General features: G+C 45.8%; 1 protein-coding gene across 5 annotated transcripts in view; it reads right to left on the reverse strand.

Annotated features, from left to right (window-relative positions):
- CPNE2 (copine 2) overlaps positions 1-21,974 on the reverse strand; it is a 947,004-nt gene that overhangs the window by 667,938 nt on the left and 257,092 nt on the right. The gene's annotated exons all lie outside the window — the stretch shown is intronic.

The following is a 21,974-nucleotide window of genomic DNA, read 5'->3' on the forward strand; positions in this document are numbered from 1 at the left end:
TCGCCTCCCTGCACAGAGGAAGTGACCCTGCCCCCCCTTTTTGTTGAGGTAGTACATGGCCACTGTGTTGTCCATCAGAATCAGGACATTCTTTCCTCGCACAGTCGGCAGAAAAGCTTTCAGGGCAAGCCTGACAGCCCTCAGCTCCAAAAGATTGATATGGAGTCTGGACTCCGACTGAGACCAACGACCGCTGACTGTCAGCTCGTTGGCATGAGCTCCCCATCCCGTGAGGGACGCGTCCGTCACGATCGTCATCTCTGGCCAGGGCAGCCAAAAAGGAGCCCCCCTCATCAAATTGCCTTCGACGGCCCACCACAGAAGGTCCTGGGCGACTGAGGGCGGCCCCTGAACGAGGTCCGACATCCTGCCGGAGGACTGTGACCACTGGAGCTTGAGAGCCCATGGCAAAGATCTCATCTGCAACCTGGCCTCTTCACCCGAAGAATGCAGGATGCCATGAGGCCGAGCAACCTCAAGAACTCGAACGCTGGGAGACTCTGGGCATGTTGAAACCTGTGCACTATCTGCAGAATGTGGTGAGCCCTCACCTGGGAGGGAAACACTGCCCCATGGATGTGTCGAACACCGCTCCAATGTACTGGAGCCACTATGTTGGCGTCAAGTGGGACTTCTTTAAGTTGAGGGAGAAGCCCAGCTTGTGAAGGGAGTGGCAGGTGACGGACAGATGATCCAGCACTTGCTCGGGAGAGCACGCTCTGATCAACCAATCGTCCAGGTAGGGGTAGACGTGAATGCCCCCTTTCCTGAGATGCGCTGCCAGAACCACCATGAGCTTGGTTAAGACCCTCGGGGCGGAGGTCAATCTGAACGGCAGGACCCGAAACTGAAAGTGCGAGTCGCCAACCGCGAACCTCAGGTACTTCTTGTGCTTTGGATGGATCGGCACATGAAAATAAGCGTCCTTGAGGTCGAGAGACACCAATCAGTCCTGAAGTTGAAGGGCCTGGAGGACTTGAGAAAGAGTAACCATCTTGAACATGTCCTTCCTGAGGAGCTTGTTCAAACCGCGCAAGTCCATGATGCGTCTCAATCCTCCGTCTTTCTTCGCAATCAAAAAATAAGGGGAATACCAACCCTTGTTCCTCTCCACTACAGTCACCAGTTCTATGGAGCCTTTCTCCAGCAGGGATTGAATTTCCTGCACAAAGAGCGGATCCGGACTCTTCAAAGAGAGGTTCCCTGGTGGATTGTCATGAGGCCTCTGCCAGAAAGGAAGAAAGTAGCCGTGGGCTATGATCTCCAGAACCCACACATCTGAAGTAATGGCACGCCCTTCTACAAGATGCTGTGCCAGCCTTCCCCAACCAGAGAAGCATGGGCCTCATGACTGAGCTGAAGCAGCTGCGGCAGTGCCTGAGGGCAAAGAGGCAACTGTTTGCGTGGCCTTTTCACCTCGAGTACCTTGTTTTCCACCTCTGGCACTCCTACAGTTGCCCCTTTGACTAGCAGCTCCTCTCGATTTACTAAAGGACCAGTAATATTGAAAGTAACCTTCCCTCCATTGCTGTCCCCTAGGACGAAAAGGCAGAGGTTGGCAGTCTGCAGCGCCCAATGACTTCGCTGCAGCTTTTGAGGTCTGCAACCTCTCAAGACTCTCGTCAGCCTTGCTGCCAAAAAGATGTTCACCATCAAAGGGCATGTTGAGGAGGCGGGCCTGCACATCAGGAGCAAAACCCGACTTCCGCAACCACGCAAACCTGCGTATAACGGTGCTCGCCGCCATGGACCGGCTGACGCAATCAACCATGTCCAGACCCGACTGAACGGATTCACACATGGCATCCTTGCCATCCTGCACGATAGCAAGGAAACCATCCCGTTCCTCCCCTTCGGGAATATGATCAGCCGTTGGGGAAATACAGTTCCACAGAGTGTGCGTGAAACGAGACAAGGCACAAACGGAGTTGGCAGCCTGAAGCGCCATACCCCCAGAAGAAAATACCTTCTTCGCCCAGCCAATAAAACATTTGTCGTCCCTATCAGGAGGGATGGTAGGGTCCAAGGCCTGCTTTGCGGGGGCCGTAGCCACCTGCACCACCAAACCTTCCGGAGTGGGGTGCTTGGTCAAGTAGCAGGGGTTGCCACTGGCTAGCCGATATTTCTTCAGCAAGGACTTGCTCACTGCCGGTAGACTCTCCGGAGAAGTCCAAGCCGAAGCCACCCTTCTCTGCAAGGCCATATGGAATGGCAGTACTGGGTCAGTTGGTGGACCCTGGTCCAGGATATCAGTCACGTCATCCTGCTGAAAATCCCCAGGAGGGGCAGACCAACCCAGGTAATCCATGACCCTCGACATCAGGCGCCGATAAGAGGAGTCGGCATGCGTGCCAGGCTCAGGCCTACCAAATTCCACCTCCGGAGAGGTGCGGAACCCACTGGCGTCATGCAATGACTGGCACAGCTCCTCAAGCTGGCTATGACCAGAAAAAATGTCATCAGGGACCTCTGCAGGAACCACCCCTTCCTCAGACCCCTCATCCACCTCAGAAATATAATCCAGAGGCTGGAAAGAGGGAACCGAAAAAGGAACAAAGACATGTTTTGCCTTAGCCAGAGCTTTTCTAGGGGGTTCCCCCGTACCACGAGGCATCCCTGACAAAACCGCCTCAAAAAGCATCGAGGGAATTGGCGTCGACGTCGAGCGAGGCGCCGACAGCTTCGACAGCGTCGACACAGGCCTCGAGGGCAGAGCCCTGAGCGTGTCTCTCGACAGCCTGGGCACCGATGGCGTCGACGACTTCTTCGGAGGCGGGGCCTCGAGAGAGTCCGTCGATGACCTCGGCACCGCCGGCGTCGATGTCTTCCTCGAAGACTTCACAGGTTCACACAGTCTCGATGGCGTCGAGGACCGGGACCTGGAACGGGCATGTCTAGAGCGACCATCCTTGTCCGACCGGGAACTCGTAGATGCCCGGTGGTCGCGACGACTGCTTGAGCCCGAAGGCGGACGAGCAGCGTCTCTAGCACGGCCACGACCAGCGTCCTCAGATGGCACAGAAGGACCAGAGCGCTGCGATTGAAAAATCACCAACATCTCCTTTCTGAAGGAATCCCATTCCTCAGGAGTGGAATGCTTGTTGGGACAAGCAACCCGCCCATGGGCGGAGTCCTTGGAAGAGGATGGGGACGGCGACCGGTGACGGCGCTTCCTGGAGTGCCTCGAAGAGGCAGAGGAATGGCGGGACCGACTCCCAGACCGAGAACCCCCGGACTCCCGATGACGATGCAGAGAGTCGCCCCTCGAATCGTCCGTCGAAAGACCATTGGAACGCGACTTCCTGTGCTTGGCCACCTTACCGACCGACAGCTTCTTCTTACGCTCCCTCAAGGCCTTCGATGTGAGAGAATGGCAGTCGACACAGTCGTCCGTATCATGCTCCTCCCCGAGGCACCAGAGGCAAGCGTCGTGCGACATCTTGGACCCACACACCCGACACTTCTTAAACCCAGAGCGCGGGGTGGAAGAAGTCAAAGACATCGTATTCAATAGCAATGAAGAAACAGGTTCAAAGAACTGAAAGAACAGGATTCAGTAGAATCAAGGCATGCCGAGATCTCCGAAGCGAACACGTTCGCGGAAACAACGGAACTGAGGCTACGGGCGTCGTGCGTCTTACTTATAACATCCGGTGGTGTCGGCTCGACGGAGGCCCTCGAGGACAGCGTATCAACGTCATTGATGCAGGACGCAGACGCCGAAAGATTTTCCAAAGCAGCACAGCTGTGGTGATTACTGTCATAGATATGGAATACGTCGGAGGACCCAATCCCCTCGAAATGCCAACTCAGAAACTTTCCTTATCATGGCACTTCTCGATTATTATTCCGATATATAACAAAGGCGACATAAAGAATCCCACAAATTAGAGATTGGTCGTGATCCTGGATGCCCCTAGCAAGGTTTTTGCTTCCTTGCTACTAAAGAAGCTGGGAAAGGCGGCCACTAGCTTTCATAACTCTGTAACAGTCCGGGAGAGGACAACCTCTGTGAATCTTAATATCTGCAAATCAATGCACAGAACTACAACCCAGAGCACAATTGCAATTCTGTTCTAAACAACATCCCCTGCTCTGGTTAACCGGTGTCAATCCCACTCATCGGGGGAATTAATGCACAGCACTGCAATTCCGGAACCTAACAGCACTTATGTTCAAACATTACTGATAGGCCAGATCATATCATCCATCGGGCATACAAGGTGGTCTCTGATCAAGCCAGATTACTCTGATCTGCCTAGGAACTGATACAATGAACTTCTTCTCCTGGGGCACAGTATTAACCTCACTTGGTGCTCTCAAGCACTCGCAGCTCCCGGAAGGGACAATAATGCAATACAATTCTGCAATTCAAACCATAAACTAGGACGGAATACCCACCCATCTGCTGCAAACTATTACCCGGAACCCAGAAGAATGGGCCCACCAGCATTTATAACCAAGCTTTTGAAACAGACAGACTCTGTCCCACCAATATCATACACAAGCGCCACTGCCAGAATGTGGACCCGAGGTCAACGGCCATGCTGCACAAATTCTACTGACCTCACACAGCCTACGCACCACACCTAACATTATAATGCAGCTACACACCGCACTGGCTGCACACACACCGAGTACGCCCATGCACTTTATACAACCCTACTCTCTCCATTCACTTGGACTAGGGTCCCCGAGGGTGTTCAACCCACAGCACTTTGAGATCATACCAATGGTATTTAAGGTGCTATACAAATGCACAATAACATAACATTTACTTTCTCACCTGATCTGATGCTGGACATTTTGGTTCAATGAGTACCTATCATCATATCTAGGATGTACTCATAAGTCCGATATAACAGAACTGGATACAAATGCACACTGAAAGGTGTTATCCAATAAGTAACTGCAGACTCTACAAAACACTGGGATGACTTTAGACTGGCAATCGCTTAGCCCAGTAAAGGTTTGAAACTGGGCAACTCAATACCGATGACACCGTCAAACCAGGAAAGACACGCTCAAGTTTGGTAAACGGAACAAACTCCACACTAGGCCGAGAATGTCAATCGGAGAACTAAAGCTCTGAACCTCTGAAATAGGGAGATAAGGTCACCAGGACAGGCACTGGAAGAATATAAGACATCTGGGAATCCTGATAATTTGCACAAATAATCACTGATACCAATCTGATAATTCTCTCCTCTGCACCAACAAACAATAGAATGTAGCTATACCCCTTGATTAATTCAGCCTAGCTGCACACATACTTGCACACCTCCATGAACACACCAACTGTCTTTAGAACGCAGCTATCCCCATGGAAAATCGACCTAGCTGCACACAATCTCATTCACAAGCACAGCCTCTGCCAGAATGCAGCTAACCAAGTCAATCGACCTTGCTGCACAAATTCTACTGACCTCACACAACCACCTCAACACACCTAGCATTAGAATGCAGCTACAAACCACATAAACCGCCGTGGCTGCACACACATACTAAGTGCTCCCAAGCACCATTCGCTACCCTACTCATGCCACTGACCTGGACTACGGTCCCCGAGGGCATTCGTCCCACAGCGATTATCAATGGTAAAAAAGGCCCTATAAAAATGCCCAATAACATAACATAACACAACATATGCTATATGAATCAGCTAAGAGACCAGCAGCTAAACCAATTTACATTGCCAGTATGAACTTGACTAGTGCCTTCTCATGAGTTATACATGAAGGATTATGGGCTAAATTCTGTAATTGAGGTATCCCGGATAGTTTAGTGAAACTAATATTTTTTCTTGTCTTTATTATTTTATTGTTTGAAGAGAAGACCTAGCTCGAGCGTAGCGAAGCTTTCTACAGAGTGCAGGTAGCCAGCAGGGCTGACCTGGGAACTAAAAGAGGCCCTGGAAATAAAGTTCAAAGTGGCCCTATATGACACATTTTCAGCAAGCCCAATGCTTTTCCGATAAGAAGATTTGGAAATACCATAGAAAAGAGGCCAAGGGTGCAGAGGCCCACCGGGAAATCTCCAGAGTTCCCTAATGGCCAGTCCACCCCTGGTAGCCAGCATTTAGGCAGGCATCTTTTAAAAGTAGTGCAGTACTGTGAGGTCTGTGCGTCGGTATGTGCATCCATTGGAATTAGTCCTTGGTCAGTAGTTGTTTAAAGAGCCATGTTTTGAGAGATTTGTGAAATTGGAGAATTGTTGGGGCTTTCCAAGCCGACACTGGTATCGAGCTCGAGAGGGTGGATGCTTGGCAAGAGAAGGATTGTTTGTGGGTCTTCTCTTTGTGGACGAGTTGGGATTCAACAGGTTGATCGATTTGCTGCGTGAGGAGCATCTGCCACCAGATATGTGGAGCTTACGATGGTGTGCTACTTGTGACTGCTTTAGAGATGGTACAGCCTGTCTTGAAAAGTATCCTGGCTTGGAATGGAAGCCAATGTAGTTTGCCTTGGATGGGGTTAATTAGGTCGAATTTCTGTGCTCCCATAATAGGATATGCTGCAGCGTGGTGGACTGCTTTTGCGGCAGCCAAGTGAGCAGTTGGGAGCAGGAGAGCATTTCCCCATCGATGTGTGAAATCGCAAGAGCATACACTACGGTCCGAAAGTCCTGCGGCAGGATGAAGGTTTTGATTTTTCGAAGGGTAGAGATTCTGACACAGGCTATTTGGGTCTTCTTGGCTATGTGTTTCTGGAAGGACAGATTACTTTCAATGGTGAAGCCTAATGATTTTGGTGAGTCTAAGAGTTGTGGATCAAATCCTTCTAGGTGAATACCATTGAGCCATTGTTGGAATTCAGTCTTGAATGGGTTTAGTTTGAGGTAGGCAGTTGACATCCAGGATTGGATGATGGCTAGGTTATCGCAGAGACAAATGATGTCCTGCACGCTATTTACTCTCATGTGCAACTGAGTATTGTCTGCGCATTGGAGGATGGCCACGTTGGGATCTTTGAGGAGAGTGCCCAGAGGCTCCATGTAAAAGTTCAAAAGGATTGGTGAGAAGATGGATCTTTGGGGGATTCCGCAGGAGACCTGGAGTCAGTTAGAACACAATGAGTTAATCTGGACAGCCTGGTTTCTGCCAACAAGGTAGGCGATAAAACAGTTCAGTAAAGTGAAAGAGAATCCCATCTTGTCAGCAAGGAGGGAGAGAAGGAGGCAGAGGTCGATGGTGTTAAATGCAGCGGAGAGGTCAATGAGGACAAGGAAGCATGAGTCGCCCATACCCATGATTTGGAGAGCATCGTCTCGATGCTACACTTTGGACAGAACCCTCATTGATATTCATTCACGAGTTGTTCTATTCTTGCAAGTAGTTGTGTAGCAGGATTTTGGCAATAAACAGGAGGTTTGTAATGTGCCTGTAGTTGGCCAGGTTGTCTGGATCTAGGGTCGGTATATGACTAATCTTAAAGGTGTCCGGAAATTATCCTACTGCAAGGGAGGCATTGATGATGCTGAGGAGCACATTGAGTGCCAGGCCCGTCAATTGTTTAATAATGGAGGCCAGAATTATATTGTTTGAGTAAGAAGTAGGTATGAGGGAGGCAATCATTTTTAGGAGATCTAGGGAAAAGAGAGGAGAGAATTCAGCCCATAGGTGCAGTGTGCATGTCGGGGTGCAGAGGATGCTAATGCTGTGGGAGGTTGCTTCGATGGTCTTATGATTTTGTTCTATTTTTTTTATAGAAAATATGTTGATTCTGTCACATTTTTCCTGAGTTGCTGGTACCTTAGGGTCGGGTGAGGAATTGGTACAATGCTTTACTACTTCAAAGAGGGCTTTGCACCCGTTAAGAGGCTGCCACGATGGTGGTGGAGCAGTAAGCAGCTTTCCTCTCAGTGATCAGAATGCTACAGTTTGCGCACAGAGATTTGAGGTTGGTGATGTCTCCCAAGTTATGGTTTTGGTGCCACCATTACTCTAATACACTGATTGAGCATTTGGTGGAGGTTAGCTCGGTGGTGTACCATGGGCCGGATGGTTTGGTCTTAGCCCGGCTGGATTTAAGGGGGGCATTAGTGTCCACAAATTTCATAGCAGAGTAGCTGAATAATTCCAGGAGGCCAGAGGCATTCCCTGTGTTGGGGAAGTCTGCTAAGTTTTCTTCTAGCTCATTAACCAGGAAGGTTTTGAATGAGCGGCATTGAGTGAGGGGGCATTTAGCCTGACCTTTGTGAGCTGCAGTCCAGTAGGTGACTTATAATGGCATGGCGGCATGGTCAGACAAGTCAAGTGGGATAGGGTCTGCACAGGTGATGGAGGGGGATGATGTGAAGTCTAAGGGCCTCATTACGAGGTGGGCGGAATGGGTTTACCGGCACTGGTAATGGTGCCGGTGCCGGTAAACCCATTCTGCCCTATTACGAGGTTCCCTTGCGGGACCCGCAAGGGGACCAGGGAGCTAATAACGGGCCTGTATGGGAATGGGGATGGGTTTTTTGAATGAAGAATTACCGGGTCCTCCAAGGTTGGAATGACCCGCTAATTCCTCATTCAAGGAACCCGGACCCGAGTTTGGAGGCAGCCATGGTGTTAATAGCACCATGGCTACCTCCAAACACGTAATGAGGCCCCAAGTCTAGGGTGTTTCCTTTGTTGTGCATGGGTGAGAGCACAATTGGCTTAAGGTCCATGGAAGCGGCCAGTGCAAAAAGCGTGCTTTGGGTGTGGTTGTCAGCCTGTGACTCAGGGACTTTAAAAATCACTGAGAAAGACATTACTAGAATGTGCTAATTTTGGAGAGGAGAGTACGTTGGAGATTTCTGCAATGAAAGAGCCCCCCCTACGAGGTGCTCTGTAGATGAGGTGAAAGGTGATGGATTCCTTGTGTGATAGAGGGAACTGACAGGTGAGTTTTTCAAATGAGCGTGTTCTGGGAGAGGGGTTGATGGAGCATGGTCAATCTCTCCTATGGATGATTGCCACTCTGCCTCCTGCCCTTCAATGCCAGGTGGCATGCTGGATGCAGTAGCCTTGGGGTAGGAGGATGTTGAAAACCTGTAGGGAGGATTGGGTAAACCATGTTTCATTGATGATATGATATGATTATGGCATTTATAACGCGCATATACACAAGTGTTTGATGAACAGGGCATCAAGGTTGTTGTACGAGATGAGGTCTGCAATCTCTGCAGCATGAGCGACTGCTGAGCGAGCACTGATTAACATGAGAGAGCGTGTACATGTGGTCTGTGGGTTTTGGATGGGGCAAAGGGAAATATTGATGAGGTTCACTAGGGTAGCTTGCCGGGTCTGCCCAGGACAGTTGGACATTTGAACCCTAGTGAGAGTGGAGATGGGCTCAGCAGGGAGGAGATAGATGGTGATGTCTTTTGCGGAGTAGCAGTAGTAACTTTTAGTTTGTAGGTGAAATGCAGGCTAGCAGGTCAGGCCCGAACAGGCACAAACAGGTGAGGTCCTTGTCTTTGCATGCTCCTTGCTGAGGACTCTGGCGATGAGGACGCCTAAGGAGGACTAATTAAATAGGTGGTGGCCACAGCAACTGAGTGGCAGGGCATGGACATGTGACCATCAGCCTAGTCAATGCTGTCTGCCTGGAGCTAGCCTACAGTCCTTAAGTAGAGGCTTGGAAGGTGCGAAAACGGGAGGTGGGCGGAGCAACTGAGTGCAGGGCATGGTCATGTGACCAGCTACCTACTCAATGCTGTCTGCATGGATCTGGCCTACAATTCTTAAGTAGAGGCTTCGAAGGCACGAAAACTGGAGGTGGGCGGAGCAACTGAGTAGCAGAGCCTGCTCACGTGATCAGCAGCCTACTCAATGCTGTCTAATGCTAATAGCACTTCTCCATGAAGAAACTAAAATTAGGATTAGACTGAGTGCGGACAGCCTTTTGTCTCGCCCAGTTGACACTTTTACCGGTCTTAGACAGGGCTGCATCCTCGTTCTGCTACTTTTTAACTTTATTTTAATTGATCAGACATCAATATTTTGTGGAATTCTATCAATTCTTTTCCGATTAAATTGGGTAATTCAACCTTCCATTGGTTTGCTTTTGCTGATGACTTGCTCCGTTTTGATTACACTCTATGTGGCTTACGAAGGAAACTGTCTGTATTCACCACATTTGCAGTTGATAATCTCCTATTCATTGGAATTAAGTCTAAGATCCTATTTTTTTCCAATGAGAGATCCCCAAAAATGATGTCCTGGAATGTTGACTTTAAATTGGAGAAATTGGAGAGAGTCACCTCTCTTTAATACCTGGACTTCCCTATCTAACAACATTCCTCTATTAGGGATACTCAGGATAGACTTAGAGCAAGGATGCTGCCCTTGTCTACCCAATTAAAGGGATTTTATCTAACATATAGTACATTTTTATTGATGCATGTGCTGAGATTATATTGAGCCAAAATTGTACTTGCATCAATTTATGGCATGGAAGTGATGCCTGCTGATATGGGGCCCTCTTAAACTCCGTTGAAAGAATGATCTGGAAAAAAAGCCCTTGGTTTATCATACCAAATTGTGTCTTAAGCCATGAGTTGGGGCTTATAGCTCTTGAATCTTTGGTAATTTGGAGTAAGCGGTCTCTTTATGCCAAGATGCGTGACTGCCCACTGCCCCCCGAGCCGCTACGATATTTTATTTGAAGATTTTAACATGATTTTAACCAAAAAAAAAGTCAATAGAATCCGAGGCAAATTGTACTTATCCACTTGATTGCCTTCTAACTTGAGATAAGCACCGATATCTCTGAACTGATTAATAATCCAATGAAAGTCAATATATGATAGAGATTTGTGTCTAACCAATGATACGCTAAATTCCTATCCACAATATACTGAATATTCAAAGTTTATCAGGAAAAGGTCTCTGTTATCAAAGTATATTGACTTTGTTTCCTTCTAGTAAATTGAGGGGGTGGTATATTAGATATAAATGAAATGAGCTTCCAACACTTGATTGTCTTGGGCCAAGAATGGGCACTATCAAAATAAAAGAACATTTGGGTGGTGTGGTATTAAAAAAGAAAAGGAGTCTTTAAAACATCGTGTCATCTATTGTTCTCAGACCAGCCACCTGAGATATAGGCATATTAATAGATTCCTATACTCCTCCTTTGCAGATGCGGGTGAGGGCTTGTGGGCGAGGATGATGCTTGGGGATAATGTTGCTCAAACACTAACAGTTTGTAGGTTCTTAGTAAATCTTTGTGAAAGATGCATCACTGTTAAACAAAGAGGGTTAATCATACACCTCTATTATGTTCCTGGGAACACATTTCCAAATCAAATGTATTATCAATTGATTTAAACGTGTACTGTATGAATTTTTTTTGAATTAATATTGCTATATTTTTCTACATTGCTAATGAATTTTTCTCTTTTTTTCCATCTCTCAATACATAATGTGTTTAATCTCGTGAATCGTGTAAATTTCATTTTGAAACCAGAACACAATTAAAAAAAAAGAAAAATTATTACAAAAAAGAAGTTCGGCTGTGAAAAAATGATCATGCTACTGAAATATTATATGTGATCCCTGGCCTGCAGTGCAATCACACAATGGATACCTCGACTCTCCCCACTCACAGCAGGGAGTACTACATAGAGGTATTGAAGACTGTAACCCATAAGGAAAGATACAAGTTTATTATTTTTTAAGACAAATGTATCCAAGCAGAAGGGTACTTTTAAAAGCATCAATTCAATGGTGTCCTTTCTTGACCTGCAGGCTGCACATTGACAGATGCTCCAATAGGTTGTCTGCCTCACCTCAAGTCTTGAAAGCAGACAAACCAGGACATTCTTACAAAAATACTATTTCATTCACAAATCCGTGCGAGGACTGTAAATCTGAAACCCACAGGAATGACACTAGCAGGAGGTGGACACTCTAGTACCTACTAAATAAATAAGGCCGAATAAACCACCGTATCACCACACTTAAGTTGCTGACCAGTACAAAACACAATGTCTATTTTCATTTTTTGTTAAAAGGGTTATTATAAATCAAGCAAGCCATGACATGCATTCATTTTTTAAAAAAAAAATAATCTTTTCCTTAACATTTTTGGAAAAAGAACGTAAGCCAACCAAAGGAGCAATTGCGACAAACGATAAGAATTAACATTGCATGCTTTTTTCATGGGAATCTGGAATGTTAATTATAGTCATGGGGCAGAGCTAAAAAGTGCAAGATATCAGGGCAGGCCTCTCCCCTGAGAAGTCAAGGAAGGAAGAGCTGAGGGAAAGGGGTTGTGGAAGGGCTTAATATTTTGGCACATGCGTGGGCAAGGTGCAGGGGACTGGCTCTCAGAGCTGGAAGCGAGTTAGACGACCCCCTGCCGGGCCGGCACCAGTGACAGTTGGCTGGAGATCATTGTCAATATCTTATCAGAGGGGCTCAAGCTGGAGACAGCGGGTTTGACCAACTGGCTGCCTCAGTCTGTGAAAGGTTAATGGGTTAGACTTGGGGATTAGAGGTGAGAAGGGGAACATATTCAGGAGAGTTATTAGATCCACACACAGACTACAGACCCTTTTCAATACCACATCCTATTAATAGCAGGACTCTGTCTGTCAGTCTGTTGCTTTCTGGTGTGGCATCCTCTCTCTTATGCTGAGCTAATCTTTGCCGTCCTGCCAGGCCCTGTTGGATTTTGCATCAGAGGAGTTCTGAACTACTACAGACACTGCAAAGGGGGCTTGAAGGTATGTGTAAAGTTACCCTTTCTATTTGGTGCCAGGCCAGCGGCGTTATTGATTGAGACCAGCAAGTAGTCACAAAAGGATCATAGGCTCAAGGCAAGATCTTTTTATTGTACGGGTAACCTCTTCGATGACCGCGCATGCTTTTTGTAATTTTGTTACCAGTAAAACATCTTTTATTTTTGTTTTGCAAGATGTGTCCTGTGAGAATCAGAACATTTCAGGACAGTTCATTACAGTTGGTGTAACTTCCTTTGTGAAAGAGCCAGCCCAGTATGCAATGTGATCTATCAGCTAGCTCTGTGGGTCTCAGTCCTGATTCTCAGAGATGACTAAGGCCGCGGTATGGGGTCATTCAAACGTTGTTGTGGAGCTGCTTCAACGAGGACTGCAGTTCAGTTAAATATGCCACTTGCACTAATGAAAGGCCAGCAGCTCTCTCCAGAAAGGTCAAGCGAAATGGAGATTGCTCTTAGGGTGCTGCAGAAGAGATGCATAGATATACATACATGCATGCATGCAATTCCAAGTTATTTGGGTGAGGGGTGGTATAACTACCGTGCAGCAAGCATGAAGAAAGTCAATGCACAGGTTATCAATTACAAAATGAATGCTCACTTGTGTACCTGTTTAAGAGCATGTGTACTTTATTGTTGCAGACAGGAGCTTCCACGGCACTCTACAAAGCCTAAATCATTGCCTCCATTATCATACACTGCACTTCCAGCTTTAGCCCTAAAGAAGAGAGATATTCCTGCAGTCCTGCACTCTGCAAGATGAAATCCCTATTTCTAGCTCACTATGATCTGCATTCATGAAGGCATCATAGGTTCAAGGAAACGTCCTAGTAATTTTCAAAGGACGCTTGTGTGTCACACTGCGTGCTTGATTTGTGTGGCATTAGCCGAGGAGTGGCATCATTCATAAAAAATAAATACATTATTTTCTTATATTACGCTCATGCCGGATTTCGGCCACTGAGCCCGGACTGGGATTCCAACCCATGCTGCTCAGTTCTGTCTTGTTCCCAAGACAAGTGCGTTGCACCTGAAATCAACAACTCAGGTTAGAGATTTTATTTTCAATGATAAAGGATTCTCTCTAATGCATAAAAGAATGCATCAGAAAGGCAAATGTGGCTGAAAGTGTGGAATGGAGTGTTTCACTGGACAATTCGTGGGCTATTACAATAAAGTTTTGTCTGCAGATTGATTCGTATCATCTGGAGATTATTTGGAACACCATATACTAGGGCTATCGGCAGAATGGTGCATGCCCGTAGCATATTACCTGCGAACGCCCAGGTGGAATTGTGCACTAATAACTTCTTTACACTTACATATACTATAGACCACAAATTGCGGCACAGGTTGTGATAGCTTCATAAACCCCTCCCCTTGGACTACAGCATGCACTATGAGCATGTAAACCTTGGTAAACAACCTTGCTACACTCAGGCCTTTAACTCGGTCTTCAGGGTCCGTGACACCCAGTACAACCATTGGACAAGGCCTACAAATCTTAGAGCACCAACAAGTGCAGAATCTAGGCTCGAACAACTCACGGAAGCCTCCATTCCATGCTCTTCTCTGCCCTTCTCACTTTTTCCAGATGACCTTCAACTCCCAGGGGGATTTATGTGCCAACAAAGTCTATATACCTATATCTACTGTAGACCATCAAGAGCGACACAGGTTAGAATAGTTTTTATTTATGTATTTTATGTGTTACAGTTCCGTTTCATCCAACCTAATCACAATATAAAATACAATAAAACAGGAACTAGACATTCTTCATAAAATAAAAACATCTAACCAAACACAACTGCAAAGCTACACACAGCATATTAAACAAAACAGTCATAAGCAAAATTCCAAGTCACCATTCTAAAGGACAAACTTATAATATACAGACACAACCAATCGCCCACAGGCAATTTCCAAGCACATCAAAGGCCCCTTTTTGGACAACATAATGGCAGCAACTTTCCAAACTTGCACAATTGCGAAGGTCATATCTAGACTGAAGCAGAAAACAATTCTCAACCAGAAATTCTCACTCCTTATAGTATGAATATGTTCCACATGTGTGTTATAACATACAATAGATATCCAGTGATTTTTAGCGAAAACAATTACAAAGAGGTATTTTTCAGAGAAACAATTACATCAAAAAATACTGATTTAAAAAAAGATATATATGTGGGGTACGGGGTTAAAACAGGTGGAAGGGAGTTGAGGTGGAGTTATAAGCACAGGGAGATGGGGGATTGGGAGGAGACCCCACAAAAAATAAAAAGATTCAGTATTTTATCAATGTAAATGTTTCTCTGAAAAATACCTCTTTTTTGGGTAAAATAACATAGAACCATACAACATAGATCCGATACATAGCAGGGCATAACGTTACATAGTTTTGACTTGGTTCTGATCAAGACACAACCTACAAGTGCCTTTGCATAATGGAATGCCCAGCCAGGCACCCCTATTGGCCAGGACTTTGGTTTTATTGAATCCAAGTAACATAAACAACCTTCTTATTTCCGGTGAAGGAATTTGACATATGTAGTACTGAGGCTTCTTAAAGGACAAGACCATTTGAGAAAAAGTATTAGGAGATTTCTTAGTAGTTATTTTCTCATGGCTAATAGCCCAATCCCATTTTTCAGGACAATTGCTAAAGGATTTCAACACAGCTTCTATACCATATATCCACACTGGTTTCCACCCAATAAGCAGAAAAAAGGACTCATTCAACATTTTGTAGGTCTGCAACACAGTATTGTTTTGATTCATTGAGGCATTTTTCACTAGCACACAAGAGCGAGCCCACACCCACAGACAAAACATTTAAATTAAGAGGTTACCTCGATTAATCTTAATCAAGGTAGACGGGGAGATCAGGCCCAACTCCAATCTCACTGACTCCACAGGAGTAGCATTGGTTAGACCCAAAACCTTATTCCAAGCAGCGCCCTCAACTCTATTTGCACAGGCCGACTGATATCTATGGGGGGTCTCTAATGAATAAAGAATTTCAGAGACCAACCTCGGACTATAAATAGGAATGGTACCAATGAGGCAATACCCGTCAGTGCACCTAGCCAATCGTTTGATCTGATAATGATATTGCCTTCATGATGCCTGGGCCCTGGCTGCTGCTGCCCAGCAAAGCAGCCATGCTAGCACCACGTGCTTGATTGTATGTCGGTAGTAAAAAGCAACATTTGTTGCTCATCAGTCTGGGCGCGGACAGACCTGACCACACGTGCCTCCTCCTCGGCGCTTGTGCTGCAGCAGAGGGGTGGAATTGATTATTGGGCAGGCTGACATGCCGGTGTCCTGGGACTAAGAGCTCCATAGGGTAAGGCATGAATCCCCAATCTCTCTGACCTATGGGAAATGTAACGCTATTCATGCCAGGCTGATTGAGACTGGGACAGAGCCAAACAGGTGACGGGCACATCTGGAGCGTGAACACTCTGCCTCGGCCCTGCTAGTCTGTCTGCTGGGCCCTTCCCCATCAGTACTCGACTGGCTGTTTGGTGCAGAAAGGGCTGCAGGAAAGCGGCTTTGCAGTGGGAGTCTTGCATTCTGCCTTGTGAAGTAGGGTTAGTACTAGTTTGAACCTACAAATTGCCAAGAGGTTATGAATGTCACCTGAATTTCCGATTATGTTTCACGCAGTTAGACTGCTCAGGACGTAGAGAGGTAGCAAGGCAATAGGAGGTAATTGGTAGTAAGGGTGCTGTTTATAAAGGCAACAATTTTAGACGGGTATGTATACGGTTCAGAGATGTGAGTGTTCACAGAGGATATACACATTTAAGGATTAGCAACGTCCACAGTCACCATATGTTGTTCGTGGTTGGCAGTCGCAGTGTGGAAATATTCCTCAAGGTTTCAGTATTATCCGTGCTAGATATGTTTTCATCAGTGCTATACAGATTTGCAAGTGTTAACATCAGTACATACGTTGGTTTTGGCTGGCAGTGTTTACAGCGGGCATGTACTAGTCCGGGTGGGGCATATAATGGTCGGGAGGGCATTTGGCTCGGGTGTTGAGTGCAGATGTTAGATTGTTAGCAGTTTGTATGGTATACCGTTTAGGGAATTGGGCTGTGGACGCGATTAAATTCTCACTTCGTCAGCCCTGTTCACTCAATCATGAGCCCTGCGGGTAACAACATGCTGTTGTGCGACAGGAATGTGAGTGCTGGGTCAGTCCGTCACATGTCATGCTAGGCAGATAGGGCTGGGTCACTAGATCGCATGGAAGGCTCACTTGCAGATGATAGGACCTGGAAACAGAGCTAGTCACTTATTGGGCAACATAACACCATTTCCAATTGGCCTTTGAGCTGCATCCTCCTGTCTTCACGAGTTCCAGCACTTCACCTCAAAGCTGCTCCCATGTGTTCATCTCAATGTTCCATGTCCTCTTGTAGTTGATTTTGGTCCTTCCTGTCTGTGTAAATGTTTTGCTCGTGAATGGGTCCTGCCTTTAAAGCAAGGCCTCTGTTATAAGATTTACAGGATAGGGGGCCGACTTCCGGGGATGCTGATGCCATATTTTACAAGTCGCAAAAAGTGTGCTGCCTGGGGTAGAAAGCCTGGGCACAGTTACTGGGCTCATTTCTAACACAGGTTCCTCAGCGACCCAAGCCCTAAGGGAGACATCTGTCATTGCAAGAGCAGACACTCTGGCTCCTGGCATCATTATGAAACAAGCATTGACATTTTTTCAACAGTTTGGGCTTCTGTGTAGGCATGGAATGGCACTTGCCAGACATTGCTATAGGGTTAATAGGGGCAAAATTGTGCAAGTACCTGGGCATCTAGTAGCAGTGCCTGGAAAATGCCTAATACTTATACTCAAGCCAAAACTATTGGTTTTGCCAATGCCAGTTTTTAACAGGACTTCAGTGAAGGACAAGAAAGTGCCTATAAATCGAGTGGCTGAAGGCAGACCCAGTTTAGATATTTTCATTACACCAGTAGCTGTTTACAGCTCCAATTAAGTCATTACCTTTGAGAAGACTGCTTTGGAAAAACCTTAGCAGGCACTTCCAGCACAAGGTTTGTTGGTGAGACTTGATTAAAGCAAGCTCAAAGAGTTCCCATATGGAGGTGTTTATGGCGGGGAGGTGAGAGGAACTGGATGGGAATGGCCATAGGGATTAGCATGGCCATGGGCAGTCAATGGGTGGGCAATAACCCAAACAACACTTTGAAGCTTTGCGTCCCTCTGCAAATGCCATTTCTCCCCATCTGTACTGTAATGCAATAGTTTCGGCTTAAAGGTGGCACTGACACCTAATAGCCCAAACTAACAATAGAATCATGCTGAAGAGTATGTGTGCAAAATTTGACAGCTAGAGGAAGATACCCTAAAACACCTTCACTGCCCCAGATAACCTTGCTAACGCCCCCCAAAAATCAGCCCCCAGCTAACGAGAGAAGGTTAGCTATCTTAAGCTTCAGCAAGGACATTTATTTTGGGAGATTTTGAGATGAATATCACCAAAAGTACTACTTCTTTTCCAGCTAATACATTGAGAACTCAGAGGAAACTTGTAGTATGAAAGTACCCCCACCTTTGTTTGGGGACATGTTACCATATTGCATAAAGGGGCTACGAGGAAGGAGTGAACAATATAGTACCTCTACCCTGACATTAAGGTCTTAAAGGAATGGTCTTGATAAAATCTGTGATGGGCACATGGACATGTATACAATTATTATGGCGCTGATAATTTTAACTAATATTGATAATATCTGTATAGTTGTTCGAAGCAGGTAAGGTTTTATGTATATTGTTGTTATAATCCGAATCAGGAAAGCAGCCGGAAGAGTTAATAAATCGTTTTGAAATCAGAAACCCAATTAGGCATGTACTGTGCACTCTTGTATACATGAATGAATACTCCACACTGACATGTAAAGACTGATCATGAAAGATTCAAGCCTTTTTTTTGCAAATGGTATACATTTGTTCTGTGTATGTTTTAGTCATGCCATGCTAGTGGTGAACCTCTTGCTGTCCCACTAACCCTGGTCCATGTATTTGCCATGGCTATTCTGCTGAAGTAAAGGACCCAGTTATGTGACTGCCCAGCCACCAAAACATTCTCATATAGAGTTTCCCAACACTCTGTTGTGACGATCCTGCCAATATTACATTTCTAGCAAATAGCAGCACTTCCTGTCTCAAAAACAGACATCAGTAATATTTGCACAGAAGTGACATTACTTAATGTCTCAGTATATTGGACTTAAAAGAGATGAAAGCCTGACCAGATGACTCCAAGCCAACTGGAACACCTGATTCCAGTTCTGAGCTTTTTTTCAATTTTTGTTTTCATTTAGTCCATTTTACTTGATTGAAGCGACCCAATACTATAAATCCCACCGGACTCTATGTATTTGCATGTTCGAAATAAGCGCAAACATGTGAATGTACAGATTGTACTTTTTAGCTCAATCTAGAGATTCAGGGCCCGATTCATGGAATTGTTTGCACGGCTCAAAGTGACTTTGCACTGCCGACACAAACCCCGATTCATGGAACTGTGCTAAGGTATTTTTGCAGTGTAAAGTCAGTACAAAGTCGGTACAAAGAAATTTCAAAATGAATTTGCAGGGAATTTGCACAGCTACCTTCGATGCCCTTGCTTTTTTTTGTTTTCTCCTTTTTTTCCCTTGATACAAAGGAATCGCCATCTACAGCCCCAGATTCTTCCAATCCATCCTCAACCTTTGAGGATTCCAGGACTTCCTCTAACGGGCCACTGAGGTAGCCAATAATGTGTCCTTAATAAGCCCAGCCGCTTACCCAATAGGTTGAATCTGTTTACCAGAAACACCTGGTATACCCACGCAGCACACCGCACCCTTCAACTCTTTATCCAGGTTATTCAGGGCCGCAGAGTGTTTCTGAGCCGCGCAGTGAATATGGCGACATTGTTTCAGTAATATCTTTAGAGCGAAACTGGTTTCCCAAAATGTGCTTCCACAGCAACAGTTGCCACGGAATTTAAACTGTCAGACTTATGTGCTGGCCATGATTCTCATGATTCTTCACCATCTGTGCAGTTACAGGAGCGACCTTTCCCCTTCCTTAGAAGCCCCCGCCTTTGGCTCGAGACTACTAACCTGGGGGCGGTCACCTACCACACAGTAATGCCTCCTCTGGTGCAGGCTCCAACTCTGCAATGCTTCAGCAGACTACCTCCTATTCATGGGTTGGTTGTTTTGCAGAGCTCAAAATTAAATTTAAACTGCAATAATTATGTGACCTATATGATATTTAAAATGAGAGTTACAAAGTACGGTTTATAGGTAGCAACTTGAATATTCTTTTCAATATTTTTTGTTTCACTGTCTCCTTGTTCTAATTTGTGTATGTTTCATGTGTTTGCATGTGTGTCTATATCAAGAGGCTGTGCGTGTGTGTTGACCACTTTGTGTGTTTCCCAGTATTACTTGTGTGTATTGTGTTTACTCATATTTCTAGTGCATTCATGAATGTCTGGATTGGCTTCACTTATATACCATGAGTTTAATGTACCATTCTGAGTGCATGGTCGTTGCACACCTAGATTCAGTGTGTACTAAAGGCGCATATAGTGCACATGTGTGTGCACTGTTACTGTATTTATATGTAAATTGACATTGAGTTCTCCTTCTCTTCACTTTTTTTTCTTACTTCCTCGCCTACCTTACAGCCACATGCAAATATGCCTGGAAAAAATCAAGTCAAGACTGGGACATGGAAGAGCAGATATGTCACATAAAACACAGATGAAGTGTGTATTTATAGGATACAATACTGGAAAAAGAGACAACCACATTGAAGGGGAACAGCAACTAAGTGGTCCACGATGGTGAGAATGCACCGTATCGATGGGCCTTGCACCAAGAGCTACTGATGAATGCTGCTTCCAGTGGAAAAGTAGTGAGGGGGCAACACATCACACACTGGGGCACGCTGTACTACTGTGCGGGGCGCTGCACTGAATTCTCAATGACCAAGACTTCATGCTGGCCAATGGGCACCATTTTTGCTGCAGAGGCATGTATAAAAGTGCAATGCACAAGGGTGCAGTGTACTGAGGCGGCAGCGCATTGAAATGACAAAAACTGCACTGCCACTGCATTTAATGAGCAAGCCACTGTAGGTTATGTTCATGCACTGGGCTGCAGTGTACATGCTGTTGTCCTCAGCAGCGCCAAATAAAGAAGACTAGCTTGGCATAAGTCCAGAAGGACTTGTGCCAAGCTGGATGCCTACTAGCAAGACACAATAACCAAAAGGCGCTCTCTGCCCAAGCATGGTTTGGATTGGCATCGTCTGTTACATTACCAAATACCGAGGGAAGAGTCTCCGAGGGGTATAGAGCGGTCCAACCGCTGGCAGACAGTCTGGCAGGCTAAGCTGTCACCGACGCCCTACCTTCCATAAACCTGTCCCAACATGGGGACTCAAGTCTCCGGAGGCCAACCTTGAGATTTAGGATTCCCAGAATCAGAGTGCCATTTGGACCCATCTAACTTTAGGGTCCCTTCCCCTTCCATCATCCGATCCATCAAGAAACGTCTTGACTATAAAACACATACACACAGAAACATACACTTGCCAAAGGCATGTAAATGACAAGAAGACATGACTTCACTTGCTCTGGGTTAAGACAAAACTATTTTTTTTCAGAAATATGTGCAGCATTATTAAAACTCCATAATAACATGTTCACGCTCAACAACACAAAAAAAAAATACCTTTAAAAAAAATACACGCTAAAGGAAAACTAGAAATACATCTGCCTTGGAGCACAAGGCAGGGGTTCCTCTATTAACACTGTATCCAAAGACCATTGACAACACAGCAATGTGAGGCAAGATGACTATTTAACAACTGCCCGACTGTATATTGGAAACCGCACTAATTGGTGTCAGTTCACACAATGAAGCTCGCTCCCAAAAGCACTTACACCGAATAAAGATGCGTAGTTTACGCGTGAGGAAATCGACCCCCAGTTATAAAAAGGGAAAAGAAGTGCAGATTACTTGCACGTTGTCTCCCTCCCTTTCTAAACGGGCACTCCAGGATTTCGTGGGGGTGCATGGCGATAAAAGTCATTTATGAGGATTCCCTTTGAGAATCACATTTTTTGCGAATCGATCGACCCCATAATCCCACAAGCGGTTGGCTGTAGGACAACACGATCATGCCTTTATAAATGGCAGCATGAATGAAACTCGGCAAATCGGACACTC

Source organism: Ambystoma mexicanum, chromosome 1p (assembly GCF_040938575.1).
Source record: "Ambystoma mexicanum isolate Mex_15411 chromosome 1p, UKY_AmexF1_1, whole genome shotgun sequence".
NCBI classification, from domain to species: domain Eukaryota; kingdom Metazoa; phylum Chordata; class Amphibia; order Caudata; family Ambystomatidae; genus Ambystoma; species Ambystoma mexicanum.